At 43.0% G+C, this 23,531-nt stretch overlaps 1 protein-coding gene across 7 annotated transcripts in view; it reads right to left on the bottom strand.

Annotated features, from left to right (window-relative positions):
• Positions 1-23,531, bottom strand: part of MPPED2 (metallophosphoesterase domain containing 2) — a 172,791-nt gene that overhangs the window by 9,783 nt on the left and 139,477 nt on the right. The window lies entirely within an intron of this gene.

Below are 23,531 nucleotides of genomic sequence, written 5' to 3'. Positions count from 1 at the left end.
TTGGACATAAACCTCTGATCCCAAAACCCATACTCTTAACTTCTGTGCCACTCCTCTTCTTAAATACAAGTTGAATTAGCCTACTACTTGCCCTTGAGGAGCTATTTCAAGATCGAGTGCCTTGCTGCTTGTAGCCAAGTGAGTTAATATATCAAGTACATGGTCCTAAAATTCAGCAATAACATGGAATAGAAACCAATGGTTCCTGTCCAGCTCTTTACCCCTTCTTCCATTTGGGAAACTCTCCCCTACTCAGCACTGTGCTCTGGGAAAGCCGATATTTCCTGCTCTTGGGTGAGGCTTGCATCTCCGTGAACAGAGACTGGTCTAGAGGCATGTATAGGACTCAAGCTGGGCCAATGAGAGTCATCTTTATGATTTTGCTGGTATAAATTGAAGAGGTCATAACTTTCTTTCTGGGATCCTGAGTCTTAAAAACTGAATACGCCTAGAATTGCCTGGGAGCTCTCTTAGCCACCATATAGGTAGCCTGTGCTTGAGAATCAAACCACACAAAGAAAAAAACAAACTGAAAACCTTGCTGATGACCTTACTGGACATGTGGACCCAGCGATACCTAAAGATACTTTTCCTTCAAGGGTATAAGCCAATAAAATCCTTTTCTTTTTACTGGCTTGAATTAGGTCCTGTTTCTACAATCAAGAGTCCTAATAAAAACAATATTCAGCTTAACAGTGACCTGTGTACTTATGGTAGGAAATATAGTTTGCCATCCCCTAAATATGTCTATGGCCTATTCCCCACAACCTGTGACTATTGCCCTAAATGGCAAAGGGGGATTAAGAATGCCTGTGGGGTTCCCTGGCCTTACAATAGGGATATCATCCTGGATTAGCTAGGTGGGTCCAGTGTAATCACCTGAATCCCTGACAGGGATGGAGGGAGGCAAGAGAGATCAGAGGAATGAAATGTAGGGACTCCACCTGCTGTTTCTGGCTTTGAAGATGAAAGAAAAGGCGTGCAAGCCAAGGAATGTGGGCAGTCTGTAGAAACTGGAAAAGGTAAAGAAAGTCAATGAATTATCCCAGAGGTCTCCAGAAAGGAACCCATCTCTGTCAACACCTGGATTTCAACTCAGTGAAACCTTTGACAGATTTTTGACCAACAGGTTATAAGATAATAAATCTGTGTTTTTGTGAGCCACTGAATTTGTGAACTTGTGGTGACTTGCTACAGTAGCAAGAGAAAACTAATATAGTATGTAAAACATCTGACCTGTTTATTCAGTGCATGAACTATGAGTGCCCTGGACCTCACCTAGTACAGGAGTGGATCTACATAACCCTCCCACAGTCATACTGCCCTGCTCAGCTCCAGGCAATGCTTTTGATTTCCTCTGAGGAAAAGGCAGTGCTTGCTTTCTGGTTTCTAGTCTTCTAGAAGCCCATGACTTTAGGATCTTAAACATTTTCATCAGAGTCTAAAATATAGCACTTTCCCCATTTGGGATGTGCATCCTTCCCCTTCATTTTTCATTGACCCTTTTCCAAGATTTGTCTTAAAAGTAAAAAGGGGAAAAAATCAGCAAGTTCAGAACCCCAGGAAAACTCAGTGAGCATTTTGGCATGAGAGAGAAAAATAAACAAAAGCAGCTGTTTTCCTAGATTTTGAAAATAAGCTTCTGGGCCTATGGTTCCTGTCTGAATGGCAAATGAAGAAAAGTCTGAACGAATCCCAAGCACACCCCAGTGGTTGGTACAATAAGGGGCTCTGAGTAAGTTGCCAAAGTCTGTCCAAGGGCAGTCAGACTCTGAACCTCCAGGACATCCCAGGGGCTTTCTGAGTCAAAGAACAGGACTTAATTTTTTCAGTCTCTCCAGTTTTCCCTCATAGAATTTTCTCGTAGAAAACCACAGCCCTATTCCCCCAGGAAATGCTCCGTTTTACAAGCATTCTGTAAAAGATTAAGACACGTTCATGGATTACAGATACTCCAACTTACATTTCATTAATGTTAGTCTTGTGACAAAATCCAGAAGTTTCCAAGTTATGGGTAAACTTAAAATATGTCTGGCTTTTATTTTGACCTAAACCCATATGTGTATGGAGAGTTAAGTTAGAGAAAAGGGGCCATTGATCAAGTCCCCAATATGCTTTTCCTAGAGATTTTATATAGACTGTTACATTTAATTCCTTGTGACAACTGCTGAGGTTTTTTTTTTTTTTTTTTTTTTTTTTGATAAAAAGCCTTAATATCAGTAATATCAAATAACTTGTTCATGGTCCCAGGACTGGTAAGTAGAGGGTGCCATGGAATTGTAACTGAGGTGGTCCTTCGTGAGTATAGAGTGTGACTTCAACAAAGTCCTTATAGCTTTTCTGGGATGCTTTCCACCCCTCTAAGTCCTCCAGATAAGGTCTTTCCCACAGACAGTGGCCAGGGAATGGGAAATACAGCCTAGCAATGGGTTCCAGAATTATCCTAGCTTGGGGAAATGAATAGGGCATACAGAAGTTGTGAGCTTATGTTCTAATTCTCATTCAGGTATTAATTCCCTAATTCATGTGGACTTTAGATAAGAGAACGAACCTCAGTGGGCCAGTTCCTTCATCTAAAAAAATTAATGAGTGGGTGGATTCAATTAGTGGATTTCTAGACTGCTTTCAAATGCAGAAATTTTATATGGGAGCCCCATACCCAAAGTGGTAAATGCAAGGTTACTTGCTGGGGGAATGAGAAGAAGGGTTTCCAGTCTCCTCACTCAGGCCCTGTCTCCTTTCTTACTTGTGCCTTTGAGCACGGCTGGAACTTGATGATCTTTCTATGATCAAGAAATCCTAACATTCCATAACTGTGCAGACTATCAATGTTCTGAGTAAATGCCATGAATTGCTTTCAATACCTAAATTGCCTCTGTGGGACCAAGTCCAATGTAGGAGAAATACGTACACAGAACAGAGACCAAATAGAGCAGAGACCAAACGTGTCAGCATCAATGAATAATGCTTTCTCCAGTTGAGTTTCAACCTGAAACATGAAACCCCAGCAGTAAGCCCATCAGGGGTTCACTGGAAAATATGTGCACAGCCAACCTCCTAAGCCCCACAATGGGTTTTGTTCTGCAGCCATCGGGGGTGAGGAGGGGAAGGAGGAGGGAGAAATCCAAGGGAACAATGTCTATTGCCTGGGCCAAGGACTTAATAATTAGCTGTGACTAACAAATACCACATGGGAACTGACTTGTAAGAAAATGTCCCACAAAGCACCCTATTGCCAGTGGGTCGATCCAAGCCCACAACCTATGCCCTCATGGAGAGGGATTAACAAACCCTGGAAGGAAGGGGGGCCCTTCAGCTCCTTCAGCTGCCTAAAGCCACTGGACTGAAGACTCAGATGGATGGGATGTGGGGATGCTTTTAAGCACCCTCCCCCCTTGCTTTTGGAAATAGAGGCACTTGGCCTCTCCGGGTTGAAAGTCCAGGGGCAGGCGCTAGGGGAGTTAATGTAGGCAGAACTTGTTCCAACCAATGTCAATACAAAACTGGTTTTCTATATGGAAGCAGGTTGAGATGAAATGGCTGCAAAGGTCATCTGTGTTTGCAGTACATGGTGCTACGGTGTGGACAGAAGGGAGCTGCCGGACTATAAATCTGAGGTTTGGACAGGTGAATGGCTGTTTACTCCTCCACCAACTTCAGCAGGGCTGGCTGTGCCCCAGGAAAGCGGGATTTGGAAATGAATAGCTAGGACTTGTTTGGCTCAGAGGGTCTACTCAGGTTCACAGCCCCGGTCAGTCCTGGTCAGTGTCAACAAATACCCCAAGGGCAGACAGTCCCCGGGCAAGCAGCTTCGCATTAATATAGTGGACATTAGGTCCTAGGTATCTCCTGCAGAGGTGAGGCTGTGGAAGCCCAGCCTTCACTGGGTTTCTGCATGGAAGCTGTGCAGAAGGGGCACATGCAAGGTTCACATACCATCCAGACTTGACAGCTTGTGGCTTAGCCATGCCACTTAGAGCAACAGAACTGGGGTGTTCTGTAAAAGCTAGCCATTCTTGTTTTGGAGATAGTTTTGGGTATGAGCCTGGATGATGAAGTCAAACAGACCTATATTCAAGTCCCAGGCCTGCTACTTACTGGTTTCTTTGAGCTTCAGTCTTGTCACCTTTCAAACAGAAACAACATCTATCTGCTTAGATGGATAAAGTGAGATGATTTAGGTAAAGTGTTGGCACTGGCACAGTCCTGGCACTATGTGTTCATATGTGGCTTTTTTTTTTTTATAGAGGCATGCTTTTTTTTTTATTTATTTGTTTGCTGGTTTGTTTGTTTTGTTTATACATGCACTGGGTACAGTCAGAAGCGCGGGAGGGTGAGAGAATTCACCAGAGCCAGAGCGGGGAGCAGAGCAGGCAGAAGGACCGAAGTACACTGCTGAGGGGAGCAGCGGGCGGCAGGAGAAGTCTGCACGCCATGTGGGACCCTCCTCCGGTGGCCGGGGAGCAGCCGGGGATCGAACCGGCGCCGCAGAGGCCGCGGGCAGCTTCGCAACCCAGCGCTCAACCGCTGCGCCACCGGGGAGGCCCTCATATGTGGCTTTTGACTTATATGTGATATATAGCAGCAATGTGCACGTTTGCATATTTACCCATGCACATGCAGAGTTGTTCATGTTACTTTTTCTGTCTAGAATCTCATCAAGTCACTGAGCCTCCTGCTCAAGACTTTGGAAAAGTCCCCAGAGAATAGACAAGCATGATGAGAGGGCTAGGTGGACCTGATTTCCTCTGGCTGATTACTTATTCAAAGGCACTTCTTCAGCTCACTTCTAAGTGGAAGTTTTTCAGAAAGGCGTTCACATGCTCCCTGGCTCGCTGCTCCATCTTGCATAAGGGATCCGTGGAATGTGAGTGCACAGGGCAGGCAGTTAGTCAAGGCTGCTTAGCTGGCTAGCACAGGTGGTTAGATTTTGACAGGATCTTAAATTGGGGAAGTTCGAGGAAAGGGGTTATTCTAGGTCCTTGGAATATTTGTAATCAGGCTCTCAGAGAGAGGACCCCTGGAGGAATCCACAAGCTACTAGTTAATGCCATCAACCAGCACCTGGCACCTCTATGAAGCAAATTCAGAAACGAGAGTCATTTCCACACATACTTTTTTCCCTAAATGGTGGTGCCTCAGAAGTGCAACCTTCTTAAGCCTGGTACTCGCAACTTCTCCCACTGTACTTCACATCAGGTTAGAGAAAAGCTAATTTAACCACCACTGGTTAACTTGCACCGCACGTCACAGAGCCTCTCACATGCCATGAAGCTGTCATGATAACTCTTGATCTCCAGCTCACCTGACAGCTCAGTCCTCCCTGGACTGCAAAGCTTGCCATCAGTTAAGAACAGCAGTTCTTCTGGCACCAGCTGTGTCTTCCTGAATATCCAGATGAAAGGCAGTCCATGCCCAGCTCTCCTCAGTACCTCATTTTCTCTTCTGAGTTCTGGATTTTGTTTAAGAAGCCAGCTTTTTTTTGCCTCAAGTCCCTGCACTTGGCAGCCTGAAAGTCACTCTTGCATGCAATTAATAAGATGTCTTGCATTAGCCTATAGGAGCTTCGCACCTTGTGCAGCAAAGATACACACGTACCAATTGGCATCACTAGGAGAGAGGGAAAGCTTAATTCCAGGGCATGATTTACACCCTGTGCAGCTGCCTAGGTAGCCCATCTAGCCCAGACTGTGGGCTCAGGTACCTCTAAAGGGCAGCATGACTTCGGTGCATCAGCTGGCCAGTCCTATCTTTTCATGAGGACTCTGTAGCTTGGTCTTTTGTTACAAGGATCTTGGGATGAAAAGATGCTGCTGCCTGGATAAGGGGACGCCTGGGTGAACAATGTGGCCTCTGGGCCAGGGACAGGACAGGAGCAAATCATATCTGAGTCAGTCACCCGAGGCCCATGAGCTATGAACAGGGAGCTTCGTAAAACACACACCAGTCTCTGCAAACATGCCAACGGTGTCCCCTTCTCATAATAAGAAACCAGTGTCAGAATGTTACTCATTTTCTTTTCCCCAGATGGAAAGGAGATAGTGTGAGCAGAGTTTGCTTAGGAACCAAGAAAAAAATAATGAAACATTGTGACCTGTTTTCAAACTTGACATGTCTTGAATTATTAAAAATAAAGTTAGACAGGGTCTACCTGGCCCTCCCAAGAATACCTGCTTTTAATCTTATAAATAAGTTCATGTGGGGAGAGAAAGATTTTCAATCCCTTCCCTTCCCAGAGGGATTTTCAATTCCCTTCCCAATGCCCACCCATTATGCAAAGAGTGTGACAAGCAGAGGAAAGACTGTGGCAGGATTTCAGAGTTGGTGGGCAAGGTGCAGTGGATTTGGGACGTGTCCTGGAGTGTCCAGAAAAGGTTCTTTGTTTTTCGGTTGAGGAGATCAGAGAACCAGTACCAGGACACCCTGATCAGACAATGGGTGCTGAAATGAGCAGCCCTGTAGTTTTCCCACTGATATCTAATCCCTTGCAGGGGGAATTCCTCAAAGAGGGACATCATTGCTCAGCTTTGAAAGAAAAATGGATACTCAATGACTGGACAGAAGTAGAAAAAGTAAAGCAACATTCATCCACTTTAATTTTTTTTATTGTGGTAAAATAAGTGGAACAAAATTTAACACTCTAACCATCTTTAAGCATACGTATCAGTGGCATTAAGTACATTCCCAAAGCTGTGCAGCCATCATCATTCTCCATCTGCAGGATTTTTTTTATCATCCCAAATGGAAGCTGTGTACTCATGGAATAATCACTTCCCCAGATCCCAGCTCCTGGTAATCACCATTTTATTACCTTCTATCTCTGTGAATTTGACTGTTCTAGGTACCTCTTATAAGTGGAATCATACCTTGATTGTCCCCTCTACCTGGCTTATTTTGCTCAGCATAATGTGTTCAAGGTTCATCAGTGTCGTTACATGTATCAAATTTATTACTTTTTAATGGCTGAAAAATATTCCATTGCATGGGTACACAACATTCATTTTTCATCTAAGGTTTCTGGAAGTGTAATACATGCCAGGTGTTAAGCTTGGTAGTAGTAAAACAGGAGGGATGAGTCTGAGCCCCTTTCTTTCTAAAGGGCACAATTACTGGGTTGAAAATTTAGTGAGGCTTGGCTTACTACGGTACCTGTGGGGCATTTACTCATTCAACAAGACCTGGGTGCCTGTTATGAGTCAGGTTCTGGCAAGGATATTGCTGGGAAAACCAAACTGAACAGCTTCCAGAATAAACCACAGTTCACCATTTTGTGGGTAAAAGTGCTCTGGACAGAAGTCTTTAAACTCTGGCCTTCATTGCTAAGTCATCTAATTTCAGAGGTGCTTGGGGAACCTCTGAATGATCTGAGAATTAATCCTCCATTTCCAAGAACAGACCATTTCCCAGGCCAGGAGGTGACCTAGCATACCTAGTAGGACTTCTGGCTCAAGGTCTTCTTCCATTTCCTTCTGCATAGTCACTAGTAAGATTCTGTAGCTGAAACCAGGGCCACAAAACACAAAACCACATCCCACCGGAGACTAAGTCACAGGCCTGGCTGGCTCCAACACTCAGGACAAACAGGACAGGAAAGGCAGGAAGACTGTCAAGTACTCAGGCGACAGGGAGAGGGCACCTTACCTCCCTACCCCCATCCCTGTCCCGTAGGTATGTCACTGAAACCTAGTGTGTGGACATGTTTTTCTAACATAGACAGCCCACAAGAATAAGAACACAGGAAGGAGTCCAGGATTAGCTGGACTTTATCTTGTTACACAGTGAACTCTTAAGAATTGATGTTAATGACAGGGATGGACTGATCAAAGCTCTGCCCCTCAACAGAAGATACTACAATATTTTATTATGGTTGGATTAGTTCAGAAAGTGTCTGTATGAGTGTGCTGTCATACATCTATATTGCTGGCGCTGGTTTCTTGTTATACTATTTCAGCTTCTGGGCACTGGGGGATATATAGCTGAGGAGGACTATATGGGTAAGAAAGTCTGTCACCTGAAAACTAGACCCAGGGAGAGTAAGTGATAAATGGACAACAAAATACTATGCAGCCAGTCATTAAACACAACAAGGAAAGAAGGAAGCTCAATGACTTCAGTCTCTGTGCTTTGCACCTGGCACAGAGCAGATGCTGGAGTGTCAATTAGATTAAGAATGAGTGTTCATGGAGAAGATATCTGCATCCTTATGTTCATAACAGCATTATTCACAATAGCCCAGACATGGAAACAACGTAAGTGTCCACTGACCACTGACTGGATAAAAAAAAGTTGTGAGGTATATGCATGCATGCATGCATATATATATATATATATATATATATATATATATATATATCCATAACGGAGTACTACTCAGCTGTTAAAAAAAGATGAAACCCTGTCATTTGAAGCAACATGGTGGAACTTGAGGTGAATCTGCTAAGCAAAATGAGTCAGAAAGTGAACAATGAATACCAGTTATGTGGAGTATAAATAAGCAAAGTAAATGAAATGAGCTAACAAAATGCAACAAAATAATTCTCAGACTCTGAGAAAAATAAGGTGGTGATTAGAGGGGCAGGGCAAGTGGGGGTGGGAGAGAAAGGTAGAAAGGTGCATCTGACAGTGAGAATGGCACTAGAACACGGTGGTGTGTGTGGTGTGGTATACACACTTGTCAAAGTGTGAAGCTGTACTCCACTTACCTAGTGTTGTGAACCAATAGTAAGTTTATTTTAAAGTGATGAAATCAGTGTTTATGAATAATTTGCCTTTTCACGAGAAAATCAGATTGTGGGAAAGGAAAATATTAGTTTGCAAATGAATGTGAATTCAAGTATGTACAAATGTTTAGAAAGAAGAAATGGAGAAAGATGCTGAATGATTCTCTTATGGTGAGAAGAGGATTAAGAGTGATCTTTTCTCCCTTCTTCCTTTCATATATCTTTTTCTATACTGATTTTCATTTAGAAAGAAAAAAATCATTGTGTAAAAATGTCCATATGGCCAAATAGCTAGGTTAGGTATGGATCAAGAGATCAAAGGATTCATTGTCTACTTAGATACTTCTCATCAGCTATCAGGCAGTTTCCCCAAAGGGTGAAGGAAGTGGTGGATTTGGGGGACTTTTGCTCAGGATGCTGATGTAGAACTTGCCTTCTTTCTCTTCCCTTCCTTACCATTCGCAGGAATAGAAAACCTGAAGATGCTTTTGCCTACTGAAATAGTTTCTTCTTTCAAATAATTCATTACACTTTACTGAGCAACTATTATGTGGCAGGTACTTCTCTCTTGGTGGTTCATCTATCATTATACTAAGGAAATTTCAGTTAAAATGTATATATCTGCATAATACTTACTACAAATCATTTTCACATTTACTTGTTCACAAAAAATCCCAAGTGATGGGCAAGATGTTATTAGAGAAAACAATATACAGAAATAGGAATTTTAGTGACTTTGCCAAGGTCACCAGCAGCTGAGGTGACATCAGCATAACTTTTTAGTGCTCTGATTACATTATATAGGGTTATTAATATTAATTAATTAGACAGTCAAGGTTCAGTTTATGATTGCCTTCTACTTAGCAGTGTGACTTTGGGCAAGTTCACACATCTGATTTTATTTTCCTATAAAGCAGGGATAATAATACTAACCACATAGGTTTGTTGGTAGGATTAAATGAGGCAATATATGTAATGCATTGAGCAGAATGCTTATTCTGTATCAAGAATTAAATGTACACTCTTGTAGTTATCCTCATTATGAATGATCAACCCTTTGGTTCTTGTTTCCAAATATATCTTCTCCACATTACAGAGTATACCTTTTCTCCATTTCTCAGGTGGATGTATCTCAAAGCCATGAGCGAGGGCATCAGGTGCGGGGGGTGCGGGTCAGCAATGGATAGTGGGACAGCACTGACTTGGAATTAGAAGACATGGGTTGGGTTCCAGTCTTGGTTCATCCAGTGTCCTTGGTATATGACCTTGAGCACAGCCCTTCTGATGTTCTGTTTCCTCAACTTGCATTGGGGATAACAATTCTTATGAAACTTGCAAGATTGTCAAACAAATGCCAATTTAAGTGAGTTTTGACTAAAAGGCAAGTGCCTTCTGGAAGTCTCCTAATTCCACATTTAGAAATAGTTTAGAAAGAAGAAATGGAGAAAGATGCTGAATGATTCTCTTATGGTGAGAAGAGGATTAAGAGTGATCTTTTCTCCCTTCTTCCTTTCATATATCTTTTTCTATACTGATTTTCATTTAGAAAGAAAAAAATCATTGTGTAAAAATGTCCATATGGCCAAATAGCTAGGTTAGGTATGGATCAAGAGATCAAGCTGATGATCAAGCTGGCTGTCCAGCTTGCCTGCTTGTGCTGTGTGAAAAGCTCAGAGGAACTGACAGTAATAAGTGACAATAAGTGACAAGTAGGTCAAATGTAAGTTAAAGTGTGGGCCCCCATTTATCTACCATTTTGGCTCTCAACGACTAGTTTCAGTCCAGACTGATTTAGTAAAGTGCAAAAACAGGGACTGCAAACTGGCAGCACACACAATGAGAGGAATGAGCGAAAAGCTTAAGCTGCCCCTTCAATTCAGAGGTTAAAGCAAGCAGACAGACCCCGTGTCTCCCTCGCTGTGTGCCAGCCATCCATATATTATTAATTGGGCTCAGCAGACATTACTGAGCACCTTCCACGCAAGGCACTGGCCAGGCGCTCCAGGGAGATCTAAACACAAGGCGAGACCACCCCAACGTGTCATCTGCTTTGGATAACATGATAGTCACAGGCAAAACTTCTCCCCTCTCTCTGCCCATTAAAATTCAACTGAGCCCTTCAGGCTCCACTCCCATTTTCCTGAAGAAACTTTCCTAATGCTCTGAGCACTTTATTTAAACCTCACTCATAGAATTTATCATATTCCATATTACCTCTGTGTGTCTGTGTGTATTTTCCCTCCTCATTCCAAACAGCATTTGAGTTAATGCTGTGTTACAGGTATGTCTATCTTACCCAATGGATTGTGAGTCATGTCCTGTTTATATTGGTGTTCCCAAGATCTAGCACAGTGCTTGATACGTAATGAATGTCAAGAAAATATTCATTCTAATGAAAAAAGCAAGTGACTTTAGAAAAGTGCCCAAGGGAGGAATCCATGTAAGATGTGACTGGAGGTTAGACTGGAGAAAGGCAGATTAATATTTGGGTTTTTTAAAAAGCAAAGATCATTTAAAAATACTGGATTATATATGTCATAGTCTGTTCTGCAAAATATAACCATTTTGTGGCTATCAAGCACGAAAAAAGGTGAGACATACTACATATGCGAAAAATACACTATTCTGGATACTTCAAACAAAAAGTAATATAAAATATCTTAATCTTTACATTGATTACATATTTAAATGATAATATTTTGGATATACTGAATTAAATAAAGTATATTATTAAAATGAATTTTCACTTTTTTTTTGTTAAAGATTTATTTATTTATACAAGCACTGGGTACAGTCAAAAGCGCGGGAGGGTGAGAGAATTCACCAGAGCCAGAGGGGAGAGCAGAGCAGGCAGAATGATGAAGTACACTGCTGAGGGGAGCAGCGGGCAGCAGGGGAGGTCTGCGCGCCATGTGGTACCCTCGCCCTGTGGCCGGGGATCGAACCTGCTCTGCAGAGGCTGCGGGCAGCTTTGCAGCCCAGCACTCTACTGCTGCGCCACTGGGGAGGCCCAATTTTCACTTTTTAATTTAACTCTTTCACTGTTTAATTTAACTCTTTCACTTTTCAATTTAACTAGGAAATTTAAAATTGCATATATAGTTCCTGCCATATTTATGTGGCACAGCTCACACATATGTCTGTACTATGATTCAGTTTGTACTATGATTATATCCTAATGAAATAATCCAAAAGCAAGTAAAAACGCTGAGCACAAAGGTCTTCACTACAGTATTATTCATAAAAACAAAATATATCCTAAATTCTGTATACAAAGAATAGTTAGGAAATTTATTATTGGATAGCCAATAAAATGTGTATTATGCAAGCATTAATTATGGAAACTAGGTAGCAACACAGAAAACTCTTAAGACATAGTACTGATTGAAAAGTCAGCCCACAGGGCCTCCCCGGTGGTGCAACGGTTTAGCGCTGGGTTGCGAAGCTGCCCACAGCCTCTGCAGCGCGGGTTCGATCCCCGGCTGCTCCCCGGCCACCGGAGGAGGGTCCCACATGGCGCGCAGATCTCTCCTGCCGCCTGCTGCTCCCCTCAGCAGTGTACTTCGGTCCTTCTGCCTGCTCTGCTCCCTGCTCTGGCTCTGGTGAATTCTCTCACCCTCCCACACTTCTGACTGTACCCAGTGCTTAAATAAATAAAAAATAAATAAAAATAAATCTTTTTTTAAAAAAAAAGTCAGCCCACAGTTCATACCATGCAAATTACACACAATCTACATGTAGTCATGTTCTTTCATTCACACATCATACTTTGGCTGAATGATTACTATACATGGTATCAACACAAGACTAGAACAGGGGATGAAAAGGAATAAGGATAACCAGGTAAACAGGTACCTATGTATGCAAATGGAGATATATACCAGGTGAGATGGCCATCTAGCAGAGGTCACACTGAAGATTTCCTGGGATGAGTAGTGATTGGGAAAAATGGAAAGGAAAACTTCAAGAAAGGTATTCTTTCTAGTTGGCAATGATAGGGGTTTTTCCTCAGATTTCCAAGCTTTCCTTGATATTTACCATAAAACAAAAACCAGAGTGGGGATCAGTATCCAACTCCACATCGAGCATCTAGCACTGAGCATAAGTGTACTGTTGGCTCAAAGAGGAACCAGGTAGCCCATGACAGCTGAGTTCCTGGGTCAGACCTGCTTCTGAGCCAAGACTAACCCTTCCCTCTGCATAGCTCAACCTCAGTTTGCCCATATGTAAAATGGAGACAATTATAGTATCTACTTCATTGATACACTGTTGAGAAAATTAAGTGAAATAATGCATGTGAAATTTTTAGCAGGTGCTTTGCACTTAATAAGCTCTAAATAGATGTTGACTTTTTGTTATTATTAGAAAGATCAGAAGAACATTACTATATAATTGATCAGGATGATAAAGTTGATGGCTGGAGCCGGTCTGCTCCCAGCACCACATTCTCGTTGTACTGGGTCACTTGCTTTCAGTTTTTAGATTCTCTTATAGCCATTGAATTTACTCAACTGAGGTTTCTTCTTCATTTTCTTAATGCCTTGAAGGATGATGAAATTATAAATGTTCTGTATAATGTGATCGCGAAATAATTTAAGCACAGAAATATTTAGGTCTGCTAGTCTCACTTAGCAGTGTAACTCATAAAAGTCAGGCTGTACCCTCATTTCAAATTCCACTCTCTCTTCCTCACATGCTTTCATTCATTTCGATTCTAACCTGTCAGAATGTTAAACACAATTTATCAATCTCCAGGTGACCTCCTAAAAAGCTAAATCAGGTCAATTGTTTCGTTGTTTCTTGAAGAGTTGCTGATGAATTCAAGAAATCTTGAAAAAGAAACATTTCACTTTTCTGATGCTCAGTTCTACTCTTTTCTCTAATGAGAGCCTACCGCAAGTTTGTGTGAAAACAGACTCTTTGTTTTATAAATAGAACACCATTCAAGGTTTTTAAGAGGTGTCTGCTAAAAATAAAGAGGTTAGAGCTAACTTCTTCACAGCTTTCAAAACAAAACACAACAAAACAAAAAAGCCTGACTTAACTAAATGTGCTATATTTCTATTTTGAAAGGTATCTTTCTGTGTGTCAGACCTGGTTTCTTGAAGTGAAATTTCCCAGAAATGAGATTCGCTGTGTTTATAGTAGGTGTACATATCTAAAGAAATGACACCAGAGTGGTTTTTGTTGTTGTCTGACCCCACGGTGTTTGTTTCATTTTTTAAAAACAAATGCCCCAGAATCAACATAATATTGTACTTCCTTGGCTGGAAGTGTTTACACAATTCTTCTTTGAAAACTGTTTACTTTGAGAATTCCAATAACCATTTCAATGTGTAAGTTATAGGTTATTTGCTCACAAATCTACAGCATTCCTTTGAAACTGAACCCATTTGTCCCCAAATTGTGAATGGACTGTGTTTCAAAATGTTTCAAGGTTGTCTGGCTAGACTTCGTTCAGTGTCATATTGTGGAAACGATTGCCAGGTCCCCCAGAATCCCAGGAGGCAAGTTCGTTCCTCTGATTACTAACACCTGAGACAGTGATTGTGCTAGAGCCCAGCTTCTGCCTAGAACTTGGGAACTCCGGGAATAGACCTTCTTTTCAGGAGCAGAGACTTTGCTTTGAACAAAGGTAAACTAAAGTTTCCTGGTATCACTTCCAGGCAGTATTTTTCTTTTTAAAGATTTACTTATGCATACAAATACTGAGATATAGGCCAGAGGTTTGGAGGGGTGGGTGAGAGTACTCACCAGAGACAAAGTGGGGAGCAGAACAGGCAGATACACTGAAATACACTGGTGAGGGGAGCAGCGGGCAAGACAGGAGAGGTCTGCTGTGCCATGTGGGTTCTCTCCCTGCCCGGGGATCGAACTCATGTTATAGTGGCTGGTGACAGCTTGATAGCACAGTGTCTTTAACCCCTGAGCTACCAGGAAGGCCTCACTTTCAGGCAGTATTTACCACACTTTTTCCAGTAGATCTGATCTGCTGAGGTTGTTCTGGATCACAGTGAGTTCTATAGTTACATAAGTTTGAGAAATCCTATTGCATTTCTTATTCATCTTGGGGTATGTAGTAAACATCACCACAATAAAGACTGTGAGAAATTTTGCAGAAAAGAAATCTATTTAACCTGATAGAGCTGAAATACTGCAAACACAAGGCCCCAGTGAATTCTGGCCCCTTTTTTCTACAATGCCTGTTAACAATTGCTAGCATTTATATAAAATGTATGCTATGGCAGGGACTGTTCCAAGCACTTTCTTACATGAAATCGTGTAATGCTCACAGTAGTCTTTGGAGATAAAGGTTAGAATTAACCTTATTTTACAGATGTGGAAACTGAGGCAAAAAGAGGTTAAAGATTTCAAAGTTACATAGAGACTAATGTTTAATCATCAGGGTAAAACAAACCCTGGAAACCAATCACCCCCAGAAAGTCACTTTAGGAAATACTGTCCAATGGGCAGGTGCAGATGGCCCATCACCCCTTTCTTTTCTTACCTGCTCCCCCCATCTCCCAGTCCATGAGTTTTTTGAAGTTGAATTTGACATTTTCTAAGGGTTCCAAGTTTCCCTCTTTTGCATCAGAGGGGGTTGTTTTTCACACACTCACACAACCCTAAAAAGAGGGTCATCTATACTTCAGAAGAAAACCGGTGTACTTTATCCTGCTGTAATAGTTTGCTGCTATAACTACCCCACTCTTAGAGGCAAAAAGCAATATAAATGTATTATCTTACAGTTCAATCAGTCTCACTTAACTAAAATCAATTAAAGGCAGAATTGGTTCCTTTTAGAGGCTGTCAGGGAGAATCCATTTCCTTGCTTCATCCAGCTTCTTCGGCTTCTGGTCCTGCATCACTCTGCTCAGCTATGTAGTCATCGCTCTCACTCAGACCCTCCTGCCTCTCTATTACTAGGACCCTTGTGATTACAGTGGACCCACCCAGATAATCCAGGATTATCTTTCCATCTCAAGGCGCTTAGTATAATCACACCTGCAAAGTCAAATTTGCTATGTAAGGTAGCATTCACAGCTCTGGGGGATTAGGATGTAGACCTTTGGGAGGAGCTGTTATTTTGCCTGCCACATTGACACTGCACTGGTTGTGAGCTGAAGAGAACAGGGATCTGGAGTTGGAAGGCAGAGGGAATAAGGTGAAATCTATCACCTCTTGGGCTGCCAGCGGCACTGCAGGGGAAAAGGGCAGAGACAAGATGATAGCTTCTCTCTTCTCACCTGCCCCTTTCACTTGTTCAGCCACCATGATCCCTGAAAAGGAGGGCTAGACTTCTCAAACAGGTGTGTGTGCCTATCTCCAGGGGCATGGCTCTAACTGGAGACACCTGAATCCATAGAGCATCCTGGAGCAATAATTTCCCTTACAGGTATTAAACTAAAATTTTCTAAGATTACAAGCACAGCTATATTTCTAGGCCTGCTTTTAAATCTCCCCGGTGGTCAGGGTGTATAACACTACGTAGCTCAAGTGCAGGGTACACAGGTTCACTGTTAATTCAGGCAAATGGAAAAGGAATCTTGGAACCCTCGATAGATTTGATAGGCCTTTAATGCTGAATCATAGAGGCAGACTAGCAGGCAGAGAGGCTGGCATGAGGGAGGCAGGCAGCAAGGGAGCCTCCAGCCCCCTCAATCTCCACACTCTGGCTTTTCCTCCCTCTCTATCCACCCTGTAATGATCTCTCCACCCTGGGTATCTGCACTTATAGGTATGTGAGCCCTGTGCTCGCTGGCTTCTTGGCCCGGGTGTCTGTGATTATAGGCTCATGTGCCCTTTTTGCAATAACAAGTTATCACGTGTGGGCAACAAAACCCAAGAGGAAAGCAAAGCTGCAGGTGGTGGCCATAGAGGCTAGCAACAGGAGACAAAAAGAGCCTATGAGTAACTTCATTTTCCCTGTTTAAGGGAACTCCGTTTTTCGATGTTTAAGTAAATTACTATCAAGTGCTCAGCTCTGGCTGGCACATGGGAAGCTCTCAGTGTTACCACTCAATTTGGTTGTTACTCCACCAAAATGTCCAAATAATTATATAGTTACCTGCTAGGTGCTTTCAATACATTAGCTCTTCTAATCTCACAACAAACATAATAGGACTGCTCTCTTCATTTTTCAGATGAATCAAATGAGGTTGAGTGTTTAAACCATGTCTGATTAGTAAAATTGAGACCCACAGGCAGATGTGTTTGCCTCCAGAGTCCACAGCTTTGGCATTTTCCATTTCTCCTTCAAGTGTGCTACCCCCATTCCTGTGGGGCCAGCTGAGTGTGTCCTCACAGTGAGTTAAATCAGAGTTAGCAAAGCTTCTGAGCAAGTTGTTTATAGCCTCCCTGAATGATTAATTCTGCAATGAACCTATTTCTGCTTACTTCTTCATCGATGCCAGGATTTTAGAAAGTAAAGGGCCAGAATCTGTATCTCCCACCCTGCCCCATTCACCTTTCCACTATCTGTGTGAAATGGCCCCAGCCTCGAGCTAGTCAGATACCTTCTTCTCAAAGCCTTTTAATGATCTCTGCATATCAGTAGCAGCGTTACATGACTTTGTCAGTAATTGGAAATTTCTAGGAGTCAGATTTTTGCTGGCTTTCCCTAGAATGGAAAACTCTGAACCTGTAGTCACAGTGACATTCAATCACAGTGGCTCTCCATTTGGAAGACTATCTAGGATACACAAGCTTGCTCCCACTTCTGGGGATCCTGGCTGAGCATACCACAGGGAGAAAGAGAGAAAACATATTTCCCAAAACCTTCAGAAAGCGGAAGAACAGGAAGCTTTGCAAGCCCATGAACAGGGACATTCAGCTGACAAAGGCTCACCATTCATCATTTCTATCTTTTCCCTTCACTGGAATCTCTCCTAGCTTTGTAAGCTAGGAGTAGCTGGGGGCTTAGGTTTCCAGCTCAGCCTCTCCCCACAACTGTCAAGACCTCTTTGATAATCCACATGGGATAACCCTCAGTGGCAGAGCAGAGACTTGGTTTTAGGTCAGCCTGTCTGTAAATGACATATATCCCCCCTGACAAGACCGAGAGTGAAGGCGCGCGGGAAAGAGTATTCAGCGTAGCTCAGTAGAAAGAGTATGGTCAGGAATCAACAGACCTCAGTTTTAAGCCTGTCTCAGATTATAAACACTTGTGTGCACAAGAAATGGCTGCAAACCCCTTTATGCAGCTGTTCCTTCTTCTGCTCATCAGCGGGCAGAATGCTGGGCTTCAGTCTATTTCTTTTCACTAACTGACAATATAACCTGCCAACCAGAGATAACAGAGCTTGGTAGATAACATTACTTCATTTTCTGTCTCACTCTTTAAACTGTGAACTCCATGAGGGGAGGCATTTTTGTCTTGGTTCTATATCCCATAGTGCCGGTCTTTTATTAGGTACTTGATAAGTATTTATGGAATTCAGGAAAAATTCTGGAAAGGTAGTTTGATATAGAGGTTTTAGAGTAAAAGGTCCACTCCAAAGGTCAGTAGGTCCAGGGGGCCTGAGAATATGCATTTTCTATCAAGGCTCCAGGTACTGGTGGTGACGTGGGCCGTGGGCACCAGCATTTGAGAAGCACTGGCACTGTGATAAAGAGGGGGCTTCTGATGTAGACTTCTTAGTTCCAATCCTGATGGTTAGCTCACTTTCTCTCTCCATGCACCAACACCTTCATCTGTAACAAAAACTACCCTTGAGATTCCTGTATGTAAATCACTTCCAACATTTGCTACGATTACTATTGGGGGAATCTTTCCTCCTTTGATGTTTTAGTCTGTATTTATGTTAGTTCTTCAAACAACAAAATGACAGTGGATAAACTGGACATCCTGGAGCTCACCCTGATTGTTACTCTGAATACCACTGGGGCTCACATTTTTTCACATCAGAATCTGTGTGGATTTGGGCCTTTGTTGAGGAACAAAGAGCTTCTGACTTAGCTTTAGACTTTTAAGTGATTACCTGTATTTCCCAAATCAGACAATACCTATGTTCCAGTAATAAGGAACAAAGTCACCTCCTGTCAAGAGTGTGGCCACTGGGCCTACCTCGTGGGCGCAGGGGTTAAGTCTTAGTGCCATCAAGGTATTGCTGCAATCCCCAGCCAGGGAGTTAACCCACATGGTGCAGCAGACCTCTCCTGTTTCACCCGCTGTTCCCTTCAGCAGTATATCTCAGTAGATCTGCCTGTTCTGCTCCCCACTCTCTCTCTGGTGAATCCTCTCACTCCCTACACCACTGGTCTATACCACAGTTCTTGAATGCATAAATATAAAAAAATTAATCAAAGAAAAATAAGAGAGTGTGGCCACTATGGTCATCTCAGATGGTCAAAGGCGTGATGGCTTTCAAGTCTAAGAGACAGCCTGGACTGGTCGAATGAGGGGTAGAGAGCTTCTTCTATTTAAACTGAAGGAAATTACCAGTGAAACAAATTAAAACAACAATCAGATTTAAGTGGCCTCTATCAGGAAATTAACTTTAATGGATATTGTCATCACCAGGCCTACCTCAGAGTGGCTGGGCTCACAGCATTGGGATGCAATAAAAATCGGGGGCCTAAACACTGAGTTACCCACCCACAACTCAGAATGGATTTTCTTTTTACTACCTTATGTTTGCTTTAATATGTTCCTTTCCCTGTTCATTCAAGCTTTTCTTTGATTCTATTAAACTGATTACACACCTTTGCAAATGATTACACACCTTACCTGAGACAGCTCAAATGGGGGTTGGGAGATGGATTCCCTTGTTTTGTCACTTTCTTGTAAGATCTGGGGCTTCTCTTTTCTCCATCAAATTCCAAACCTCGGCTTGGAAGGGACTGCTCTCAGTTTCTAAGTAAGTCCTCTCCTTGCAAGAGTAGAAGAACCTGTCTTGCTATCTTGGTATGGCTACATGATCAGGGGGCTCGTGTGGAACATTTATTTCAGTTCTAGGCTGAACCTCGTCTCCAGCTTTCCTTTACTTAGCTGGTCTATGAAAGCAAGCTTCCATCTTCATTCAAAACACCTTAGATTCTGAATTGGAATTCAGGCATGGGATTCCACTGTCATCGTTACTTGCTGCAGCAGAATCTAGAGATCAAGATGAAAAGGCAAAGAGCAAAGCAAGGGAGGCAGATAGAAGGAATCTGACTTCATGGGAGAATCCTCTGACTTATTAACAAATGAGCCTCTGGGGCTCAGGAATCTCAGAAACAGAGCTGATGGGCCTGTCCACCCAGGCCAACTGAAAGCAGCACAGACTAAGAACATAAACTCTGGAGCCAGTCAACTGGGTTTAAATATTTACTCCATAGTTTATGAGCTGGGTGAAATCTGCTGAATCTTCCAGGGCCTCAGTTTCCTCATCTGTGTAATTGGAATACTAATAGTTCTTCTACTTCAAGGAATTATTATGAAACTTAAATGACACGGGCAGATACAATGGTGCTGGCACATTGAGTGTTAGGATTTTGCTAAATGAATGAAATGCATTAAGCCCTATTATATGTCAGAGATGACAAAGACCTGGCTCTTATTCTCATGAAGTTGCCGGTCAGGTAAAGGAGACTGACTTAAGAAGCAGTAAGTGACATGAGCGTGTATGGAGGGATGAACCGTAGCAGGAGGATAATTATAACAAGTTCCATTTATTGTACACCTATTAGGCACTTTCCCCATCTGCCCTCTATCTAATCCCTGTGAGTTCTGCAGGATATTACCATCTCAAATTATCTATGAAGAATAAGACTAAGAAAGCATGTTACTAACCTGAGTCTCAGCCAGGTGGCTGAGCTGAGATTTGGATGCAGAATTGCTGCCTGAGTTCAAAGTTCACAGTCTTTACCCAGAAGAGACAAAGGGATGAGCTACTTGGGAAGCCAGGTGCTGTGCATCCCAGTTTAAAAAGGTGGGACCAGAAGGCAAGAGACCAGTTTTTTTTTTTTAAGCCCAGAAATAATTGTGTGACCTTTGACCTTTGAGAAGTTACCAAACTCCCCAGTGCTTCAGCTTCCTGAGGTGTGAGACTGTTCTAATATGAATCCCACCCATACTGCCTCGCAGTTACTGGGAGATCAAGGAGGAAAACCAGGGCAGCCCAAGAAAACAGGAGCTTAAATGCCAAACCTTAAATTCTCCAGCCAGCACGGAACCACCTGTCTGTTACCCTATCTCGTTTGGGTTGTTACCACATCCCAAACTCTAGGGGCAGTGTCCTCCTTTATTTTTGTATCACTGGAGCATTTGGTGTGGTGTTAGTCACAGAGAAGGACTACACTAAATAGTTAGGAAACAGGACGCCAGCGAGGGAGAAAGACTGAAGGAGAAAATGAAAAAAATGTGTCCAAGGAACGCATGGAAGGGTATGGGATTTGGTGGAACAGACAAATGGGGACTAAAACAAATGACCTGGGAAAGGACTGTTGTCTGGTTCTGAATTATCTGGGCTTCAGATGAACTCAGGTTAGGCCCTTGTACTTCCAGATTCAGGAAAGAACAAACCCTCCAAATCTCTAAAGGTTTGCCAATCACTAATTATATGGCAATTATTCTATTTTGGGCTTTTGCTAATGAGATCTGGGAAGTGTCTTAATTACCCAAAATTATGAAAATAATTTCAAACTTGACTCTAGGGCTAGTTTTACTCCACTTAGGATGAAAAAATATAAATGAATGTACACGGGGTTATTTTTTATTAAGAAATAGTCTAAACTCCAGCCTCCTATTGTAAAGCCATGTCAGTGAGATCCTATACTTAAGTGTGGGAAATCTGAGCCACATTATGTTCATTTACTAGACTGCTGGTAGATTTTGGCAATTTCCAGAAAAAAAACAATCTCTTTAAATTTCCAGGCATTGCTGAAAAGGAGATGAATAAGGTGAGTCCCCAGGAAATAGCACAGAAACAGGAGTAGAGAGGACGAAAGGGATGTAGTGCTTACTATATGATACGTGGATTTCCCTAGGAATTGCCTCCTACTATCCCAGTCAAAGAGAATTTCCTCAGATAACACTAAATCCTATTTGTATATCCAAGCATACGTTGGAGAAATTGTGGGTTTGTTTTCAGACCACCCCAATAAAGCCAACATCATCATAAACTGAGTGATATGTTTTCCCAGTGTATGTTATGTTTATGCTATACTGTCACCTATTAAGTATCTGACTGCATTAGTGTAGGGGGCCGGACATGGGCACAGTGCAGGTTTTCTGATCCCATGCAGACCGGGTAAAGGAGGAGTCAGAGTCCTCAGTGGTTTTGCAGGTCTTTTATTGGGGTTCACCAGGCATATGGCAGGCAGGGGTGCTGGCTGGGGGGCTGGGAGGCTGGCAGGCCTCCCAGCCCCCAGCAAGTCTTCACTCTATCTGGGCTCTCCGGCGTTCTCTGCTTCTCTCTTGGCTTCTGCTACTTCTTTTTCGGCTTCTCTTTCAGCTTCTGCTGCGGCGGCTGCTGGTGCTGGTGCTGCTGGCGTCCCCCCGTGACGCCGCCCTTAAAAGCACAGTCTTAGCTCAGCTGAATCCCATCTACCTATGCCCACACCCTATTCCAGGTGCCCACCATCAGGCATGCATTCAGGACAAGGATCCATCATCTATCCTGATGGCGGAAGGGCAGAAAAGCCTGATATTTTCTTTACCCTACAGTCCACCCCCTCAGGGTTTTCTGCCATACAGTCTATACATATATACACAATTTTCTAAGCAAACAAACAATGCAGCCATGGCCCACAAAAGCAAATACATCAAATAACAAAATACAACATAACAAAATACAACAGAACACAAATAAGTCCAGGCAGGGCACCAACCAAGTGCAAAAGACAATTATTGGTACCAGCAGATGAGCCACCAAATCTGCTGCCGAAGGCACTGCTCATACGAGGGAGGGGAAATCACACACGGCATCTACTATATCACACCAGGAGCCGTCAGGCTTCCTGGCCTTCTCTGGCTGTAGTCTCAGCTACAAGGCACACACAGCATCCACCCCCAGGATGCACTAGCTCTGGGATTGGCAATTTTATTCTGTTGGGGGTAATCGCCAACCCTCAGGGTTTCTGTCTGCGTAGAGCTGTCCTGCCTCGAACCGTCCTGCCGTCTACGCCAGTTGTAGGGGGCCGGACATGGGCACAGTGCAGGTTTTCTGATCCCATGCAGACCGGGTAAAGGAGGAGTCAGAGTCCTCAGTGGTTTTGCAGGTCTTTTATTGGGGTTCACCAGGCATATGGCAGGCAGGGGTGCTGGCTGGGGGGCTGGGAGGCTGGCAGGCCTCCCAGCCCCCAGCAAGTCTTCACTCTATCTGGGCTCTCCGGCGTTCTCTGCTTCTCTCTTGGCTTCTGCTACTTCTTTTTCGGCTTCTCTTTCAGCTTCTGCTGCGGCGGCTGCTGGTGCTGGTGCTGCTGGCGTCCCCCGTGACGCCGCCCTTAAAAGCACAGTCTTAGCTCAGCTGAATCCCATCTACCTATGCCCACACCCTATTCCAGGTGCCCACCATCAGGCATGCATTCAGGACAAGGATCCATCATCTATCCTGATGGCGGAAGGGCAGAAAAGCCTGATATTTTCTTTACCCTACAATTAGGTATTTAGATATATATATAAATATATATAAACTTTAATTAAAAATACTTTATTGCATCAGGGAAATGCAAATCAAAACTACCATGAGATACCATCTCACACCAGTGAGAATGGCACATATTAAAAAAACTAGCAACAACAAATGTTGGCGAGGATGTGGAGAAAAAGGAACTCTTCTGCACTGTTGGTGGGAGTGCAAACTGGTCCAACCACTATGGAGAGCTGTG

This window comes from Talpa occidentalis, unplaced genomic scaffold, assembly GCF_014898055.3.
Source record: "Talpa occidentalis isolate TD23 unplaced genomic scaffold, MPIMG_talOcc4v2.1 talOcc4.3, whole genome shotgun sequence".
NCBI classification, from domain to species: Eukaryota; Metazoa; Chordata; class Mammalia; order Eulipotyphla; family Talpidae; genus Talpa; species Talpa occidentalis.
Note: the sequence above shows the minus strand (reverse complement) of the source record. Positions and strands in the feature narration are given on the sequence as shown.